The sequence below is a fragment of the Chinchilla lanigera genome, unplaced genomic scaffold, assembly GCF_000276665.1.
Source record: "Chinchilla lanigera isolate Chin_1 unplaced genomic scaffold, ChiLan1.0 scaffold00005, whole genome shotgun sequence".
In the NCBI taxonomy this organism is placed as follows: domain Eukaryota; kingdom Metazoa; phylum Chordata; class Mammalia; order Rodentia; family Chinchillidae; genus Chinchilla; species Chinchilla lanigera.
In genome coordinates, this window is record NW_004955406.1 from 28617533 (window position 1) to 28626282 (window position 8750).

At 32.0% G+C, this 8750-nt stretch overlaps 1 long non-coding RNA gene across 1 annotated transcript; it reads right to left on the reverse strand.

The window, feature by feature from the left end:
• Nucleotides 1-2984: 2984 nt before the first annotated feature.
• On the reverse strand, nt 2985-8248 carry LOC102016016. Its single transcript, XR_259507.1, has 3 exons — nt 8225-8248; nt 4583-4705; nt 2985-3446 (listed from the first exon to the last, which is right to left on the reverse strand). It is a non-coding gene; the product is annotated as an uncharacterized LOC102016016 (long non-coding RNA).
• Between the last annotated feature and the right edge of the window lie 502 nt (nt 8249-8750).

The following is an 8750-nucleotide window of genomic DNA, read 5'->3' on the forward strand; positions in this document are numbered from 1 at the left end:
AAATAAGCATACTTAATGTAGGGGTTATAGGATAATGAAGGTCCATTTATTATGTGATTCACAGACAACTCCCACAGGGTTTTGAGGTGTTTGTGTTTTCTGGAAGATCACATAATAGAGGAAACTTTTTTTCTGTGTCTCTAAGAATTGCATTCAGTGATGTAGGTACCACTTAGGTTTTTTGTTTTTCTCTGATAAGTATATCTGGTTATATTTTGCAATTTAGGTTGGGTCCTCAGTGCGTATTGCTTTATAATTAACCATCATTCCTTTGGTATGGAATTTACAAGGTGATTGCCATGAATAAAGGTTATAATATGAAGTCTCTGATGATAGTGTATAATTAATATAATCGCAAAACCTACTAGAACGATTTTTTTGTGTGTGTTTTGTTTTGTGGGTTTTTTTTTTTTTTTTTTTTTTTTTTTTTTTTTTTTTTTTTTTTCCGGTACCGGGAATCAATCTCACGACCTTGCACTTGCCAGGCAGGCGCTGTGCCGCTGCGCTAAATCCCCAGGCCCCAGAACCCTTGATAAGCACACCACTGGCTTAAAGTTAATCAACAGAAATATATATGACATTGTTTACTTGAGTGAAAATATTTGAAAATCCAAAGAATTATAGTATAGAAACTCTGAGAATCTCTCATGTGAAATTACACCACCATGTCAACTAAGTTATCCTGACAGAAATAAGTAGTTTATGAATGAAATATTCTGCCTTTACCACTTACCCTTTCTATGTAAGTATCTATTGCGTCTCTGCCTTCTGGCTAAGATCACGTGTTCTATCTGTCTGTTTATGTAATCTTTGCATCTTCAAATTGTAGTATGCTACCTAGAACTGAGGGAAAGTTTATTACACCTTTTTAAGTTCTGTGTGAACTTACACTTTTAAATTCTCTTTCAAACTATAATACAGGGTGAACTACGTATAAGAATTAATTCCACAGATATTGTATTAGAATTATGACACAATAGATATTTTGGGGAGGCTTATAATTATCACAAATCATTTAGAGTTTTAGTACTTTACTGAACCTTTTTTTGCAGTAGATAATAAAGTGTATTTCATAACATATTAGGTTAATGTGTATTAAAACTGATATAGTATAGAAAGTTTATTTTTAATTATAAATCATTTAATTATATTTTTCTTAAAAATATCACCATTTTATTTTGTTATTTTCACCCTTCCATAAAAATTAATAAATATAAAATATATTAAATAAATAAATCTTACAAATCAAAGACTGCCTTGTTCTGATGGAAGTTTTGTTAGTTTCTGTAATAAACAGCTAAGTTATTTAGAAATACCACAGGCAGTCAGACAGGGCTAGGCCCTCAAAAGGTCAGTGCAGAAGAAAACTGTAGTGGGAGGCACATTCACTGTAGGCCAGGCTTCAAGAAAAAGGAATGACTACACCCATATACTTCCCCCTGGGATGAAGAGCAGCAACTGATATTCTAAATAGGCATCAAGCACCTTGTGGTAGAGGACCAAACCTCTTTAATGCACACCTTCCAGGAATGTCCTTGTATGATTCATAGGCATTTGCTGCACGATTTGCTTCCCTATTTGATACCCGTTAAACCAATATAACCCAAGCAACTATACCTGTAATCTTATTGCTTCACCATAGTTTTGTCTCACATCACACCCATCCTGCGATTTTCCATTGGGCCAATATTATCTAAGTGACTATACTTGTAATCTGGTTGCTTGATTAGTTCTGTCTCACACTGGACTTGCCTCACTTGGTGGCTTTGCTCAATAAAACAACCTTGAGAAGTGTGGTTAGAGGGAACCCACCTTCCGGGGCCCCACTCTGTCCCTCTTTCTTTCTTTTTTTTTTTTTTTTTTTTTTTTTTTTTTTTTTCTCCGGTACCGGGAACCGAACTCACTACCTTGCGCATGCCAGGCAGGCGCTTTTGCTGCTGAGCTAAATCCCCAGCCCCCACTCTGTCCCTCTTAGACAGAAGCTTCCTCTCAGGAATTTCTTCATACTCTTAATCTCTGCTGTTTCGAGAATTCACTCCTGGATTTCCAGAGAACACGAACTCAGCATTTCAGACATCTAGCACGCTGAGAGTTATAATATTTCCCTTATATTATTTGGATTATTTGGTGGTTGTATATCATACGCCCTCTAGTTACTGTAACAAATTACTACAAATAGAGGTTATAGTACTGTAAATTATTCTCCCTTAAAACTATTGCAAATTTTCCTTGAAGTATGAAAGCAGAATGTAAAATTCCCAGTAAACCTTGTGTTCTTATCTTTATTTTTATTTCAGAAATGGGACATAAAGCTCAGTTTGAGAGAAAGACTAAAAATAAACTGTATATACTTTTATTTTTCATTTCATAGACATGACTAAATATCAGCTCATTCTTTCATCGATTCCTTTTTAAATCCACTAAGTTTTTAATATTTGGCTTAATTTTTAAGGTATCGATTTTTTATTATTTAATTCAATTACTCTTTATGTATGTAAAGTTATAAAAATAATCTCATTGTTTCCAATATCAAAATAACTCCCCTAAATCAGTAAAATCTTCATTTTCATATTAAATGCTATTAAATGTATAGTCAAAATCTGTTTCAAAGAGTATATTATTTTTTCCAAGTCTTTGTACAAAGAAAGATTGAGAATGACATCTTTTGAATGGTGCTACGAACAGCACCAGATTCAAAGGAAGATTGTATTTTTACTCTGTTGTAATAAAAAGCAAAACAATTTTCAAGTATTCTGTTTATCTGACTGGCAAGAGTTTCCATACGAAAATAATCTAGTTTTCATTTAATGTTAACACATAAAGCAGGAATGTGGCATAAAAATGTAAGAAAATTTAATTATGCTCCCAGATATTTCTCAATATCTTGCATTTAAGCAAACAAATTAATACTTATTGTCAGATTAGCACCCACTTGTTACTTGAGTATTATGAAGTAAATAATCCTTCCTTAGTATGTTAAAGTTTCTTAAAATATATGAAGCACAAAAAATTAGGGCTCTCTTCCTTAGATAGAAATAATCAATTAATGGGAATCATATCAGATTGTGACAAAATAAATTTCATAGATATGGGCATTCTGGATTATGTGGGTCAGTAAAAGATGAAAAATTATGTATAAAAATTCCAATAATGAGTCGAGGAAGGAGTTGTAAATGTTGAAATTATGTTGTAGTCTACTTACCAATGAGTCATTGGACATACTGGCTTTGGACCTCAACTTTACTCAATACGTTTTCAGCTTATTTGAGAAAGGACAGCAACATTTTTAAATCCACATAATCTCATCACGAGGGACAGCCATCTTCAATCTTTGTTATAGTTCTTATTTAGATGAAAGAAAAATAGTGCAAAAATTATCAAGATTTCACTAATAAAAGTCTTGAGTTTGATGTGAGCAGAGTAGCAAGACAGTTGTCCCATCAGAGCTGAAAAAGAGACAGGAATTTAAGTTTTCTATTGCTCCATAAAGTTAGTGTAAAACAGAAAAATTGCCTCTAAAATCCATAAGTATCACCATCAAATTCAATTTCAAAATATACATTAGCATTACTAAACCTGTCACCAGCAATTATTGCTTTTGAGAATACAGTACATTAAAACGCTATTCTTCCTTTTAATATGGATATTAAATGCAAATAAATATAGATAAAGTTTTGCTACTAGGTGTTCTCTTTCCATTTTTTGCATTCCCAAGCTTGGAAATATTTTGCAATTCTTGGTAGAACATACATTTCTTCATATCATGGCACTGCCTACATTTTATATGCAAATACATAAGACTTTTCTAATGCAATACATACCCAATCCTTTGCCTAATCCTTAAAAGAACTTTGATTTTTTATTCTTGTTCATTAAAAGGCATGAATCAAAACTATGTTCAACAGCTTCTGCTATTAAAGCATTTGACTGTGAACATCATTTAGACATAAAATGTGAAAAATGGATATGTGAATGTTGGAAATGTGTATGATTTTCTGATAGCCATCTGACCAGTTAACATGGAAGATATACAGTGTACACTAAAATGTAAAATAAAAGTGCAATCTTAATCACAAAATAGGCAATCATTACAATGTGAACTTCATTTTCATTGAAATATTTGAGTGTGTCTAGTCTGTGCAAAGTACTCAGCATGCAAAGTTTAAGGAATTATTTTAGCTTGCACTTATCAACATAAGAAGCTTAAACAGTTCAGTTCCTTTCATTTTATGAGCTTAGTTTATTCTCCTTTAAAAATTAACACAGAATAATAAGTCAAACATAAAATACAAGTGTACCTGGGTTTTTGTAAGTTCAGCACTATTTTGTATCATTATGAAGACAGTTGTCCCCATCAAGTAAATTGGGACAATTTACCTTCCTTGACTTAGAGACTTGAGTGAAATACCAATCAGTATGCCATTTGTAAGTTTGCTGATAAATGGAAATTTAGAGGAAATTTTAAAGCCACTCACAATTTGACAAAGGAAATCATTTCAGTTGATAGAAAGATGCTAAGTGCTACAGAAAATAATGTCTTCATCATCATGAACAATATAAGAACATTTGTCTTGCTGCTCACCTGTTCTCACTGGTGTGTATTTTCTTACCACCTGTATTCATCCATCATTGTCAAAACGACCTTAAACAATTGCACTGTTTATTCCATATCACGGGTCAAACACTTCAGTGAGTTTCCAAGGGCCTATAAAATGAAAGCAAACAAACAAATTGATAAAAATACTTGGCATTGCACTAAAAATGCTGTCACTGATGTGGTATTAATTTCTAGGCTTACCAGTCACTCTTTCTAAATTGGGATTTCTCTCCATGGAAGATGACATTGCTTGCTGCCCCCCCCCCCCACTCACTGGTAGCACATATGTCCTCATATATTTCCATTTGCCAGGATTCTCATCCATTTTGTTTTTATTTTTAAAAGCTTATTAATATTTAAACTTATGAGTATAATTTGTATTCACTCAAATCAAGAACGTGATGCAAATACGTACAGTGTAAAGATAGGTAACCCCACATTCTAAATTAGTCAAATCAAGGTAAAATTCTTCCAATCTTTCACATTTCCCTATGTTCCCTTCAAAACACAATATCCACTAAAGAAATGTTCCTTCTTATTGCCAGATTTTCTGCCATGTATCTTGCAAATGTTTCCCACATATCTTTTATTAAATATCTGTGTATTTGCTTCTGAGATTATATACCTACAAACAAATACACAGACTACATACCAAAATATAATTTGTTTATGATGAACCTTAACAAGGTTTAAATTTTTAATGCTCTTTATATGAATTATCCTTTTCTTTCTCACAATCTTCTCCTCAATAAAGCCATGCATTTATTTTCTTTAATAGACTTATTTTACATGAAGAATATGGTTTTGTTTACTGACATATATATCTGCATGTGTGTGTATGAGTCCAGTGTGTATAATAACAGCCTACCTCTGTTTCTTTCATTTTTAACCTCTGTTTTCCATAAGTTTACCAGAGACAGAAACATTTGCTAAATATCTTAGCATTTTTCTTTTGACTTGAAAAGATTTTTTTATCATTTTATTCACTCTTTATCCAAATCTTACTCAAGTGATCCTTAACTTTAGAAAGATGTATCAATCAACTCCATTATACATTCAAATATTATTAAAATTTTATTAAATTTTGTTAAATTTTACAGAAGGTTATTGCCTGGATTGGGTAGTGTTCACTGTGATTTTCCTGTTTTCATCACTTTCCTTCTTTTGATTAAATGTTTCTTTCTCTCTTAAATTTGAAGGCTAATATTGCAGGATAGAGAAGTCTAGGTTGATAATTTCTTTCTTTTAGGCACTGATGGTTTTGGGAGGCATCTTTTTATTTGGTTTTTATGTTTCTGTTGCTTTTATACTTTGGTTTGAAAATCAGCTAGGGTAGAAATAAATCCATCAGAGTCTATCTCTTTAGTTAGATTCTCTCTCACTATGATGTGTTCTTATATCTTTGGTATTATCATTCTTCAGCCTACTTAGCATAATAGTCACTCCCGTTCACTATGTGGCAAGGAAACAATAATCATGTATTACATCAGCATCTAGAAAACCAGTTTTATATTAGTCATATAATTTAAAACTTCCTTTGGAAATTGCACATTTTTCTCCTTTCAATAGGCCAGAAGGACTCTGAGTAGGTTCTGATGACAATTAGTCATCTGAGAGGTAGAAGATGAGGAAAAGAAAAGGAAGAACAGAACATTGTTCAGAAAGAAAGGAAGAAGAAAATATAGCAAAAGAAAATAGGCAAAGAGACAGATTTTTATGATGCCAAGTTTACTCCTGGAATGGAGGGAAGAAGTTGGGTTTTGTGAGGTTATCTATGGAGACAGGGAAGGAAGAGGGAGGGAAGGGTGATGTGGGGAAGCTGGAGGAAGATTGAAACCAGTTAACAGACTGATAGAAACCTGTTTTTGCATCGTCTATACACAATTTTTGCTGGGGGTTATAATAATGGGAGTGTTAAAGATATTTTTTAAATCAATGTCTGTTATTAAGAAAGAAGCTTAGTCTTGGCAGGCATTCAAACAGTCATATTACATTACTACATCAGTCTTTAGAAATCAAGTTGGTTGTTTCATTTAAGCATCATGGAGAATATTATCAAATTTAATTGTCTTGTTCTATTCTTTAAAACTTACCTACTCAAGCTAAATGAAATTTGTACATACACACATTTAACTACCTTTAATACAGTATTAATGAAATATTAACAATATTTGAACTTAGAATCGAGTCAACTGATGCCTCTTTCTTAAAGCAAGGATACCTCTCTGTTCATTAACTATTGTACTTCTATGTTGTTGAAAATAATGTGTTGGAATTCTACTAAATGCCTTATTAACTTGAAATATATTCTATTTATTAATTCCATACATGTTTCTCTAATGAGAATGGGATGGACGACTAGGGAGAGGTGGGGAAAGGGGCTGAAAAAAGAAGTGAAGAAGTGTGATGTAAGCTTGTTCAAAGCCAGGCTGCACTACCAAGGAAGACTGTCCCAAACAAAACAAAACAAGCAAAACAAAATAAAACAATTAAGTATTACTTACTACTAACATGTCCTAAAAATAACAAAACTTTTAAAAAGATAGTAAACTATAGATTTGGTATACTTTTGCATAAGTATGTCATTTTAATACAAGATACTGAGTGATACTTCAAATGCCATAATATCCACTTTGCCACCATGTACAATGGAGGGAGCTTTTCCTGCATTACACAGAGTTTACAAACATCTCATTGTTTAACTCTAGATCATTTTCATCACTCCCAAAATAAACTTCACAATCATTAACAGTTACTCATGATTTTCCCCTTAAGCCCTGACAAGCACTCATCTACTTTCTGATTATGTGGGTTTACCTATACTAGACATTACATACAATGGGAATCATACATATACATGATCTTTTGATTGCTTTAATTAATAACATGTTTTCAAAGTTTGTCCTTATTGCAGCATGAACAATACATCATTGTATCTTATGAGTGAGTGTATCCTATTGGTGTCTTATTATGTGTTGTATTTATAGAGCATATTTTGTTTATCCATTCATCTATTGATTTCCAATACTTTAGCTGTTATAAAATATGATAATATGAATGTTCATTTTCAATTTCCTATGTGGATATAGGTTTCATTTCTCTTTGGTATATATTTGGAAATGGAATTTTCATGTGATGTGGAATTATATGCTTAATATTTGGAGAAAAAGCCAAACATTTACCAAAGTGATATGTCCATTTAAAAAACAGATCAGCAACATGTGTATTTCCATATTTTAGAAAACACTTATTACTTTTTTTTTTTTAAACTTTACCTATTACCGCATACCAAGTAGGGTTTTGTGGTATGAACTTTCAATTCTCTAATATCAATACTGAACATTTTTCTTTTCTTTTCTTTTGAAAATAAAAGGAGGAAAACATTAACAGACAGACAACATTTTACAAAGTAACAAAAGAACAGTACAGACGATACAGAGTTACAAAGAAAGTAGTAGGGAATTAACAATGCTTGTTGTATTACATATTGATATCTTCAAAGTGGTTTCTCATGAAAACAGATAGACACATGCAATATTGATCAATCAAGGACTCACTGACAGTTTCTTTCAGCAAAGAAATAGAAGACAGTAGAACAACTATGTTAATTATCCTGTATAAACTTACAGACAAAATTTCTCCTTCTTTCCCTTCTCTTTTCCCACATCCCAGTTGCCCTTTACCCTTGAGTGTTTTCCTATCATTTCACAATGTCTATCATACCTCCTAGCTTAAATTAACTCTTTCAGGTTTTACACTAGTGAGACAATGTGGTATTTGAACATGCAGGTCTGATTTATTTCACTTATGAGTATAGTCTCTAGTTGTGACCATTTTTCATGTGCTTGTTGGTCATTTACTTACCTTTCTTCTATAGATGTCCATTTACATCATTTTTTTTTCATTTTTATTTTAAGTAGGTTGTTATTTTTTAGGATATGTTTTGTTTACCTTTCATACAGAGAAGTTCTTGTTGAGCATTTCGCTTGCAAATAATTTCTTTCACTTTGTAAACTCTTCATTTTCTTGATGGTTTCTTGAATATTACTATATTCAATTAGTTCAATTTTAGGTTGTTACTTCTGTATATTTTTGTTATAATACCTAAAATCCATTGCCTATCAAAATGTCACAAGGATATTTTTCTCTTATA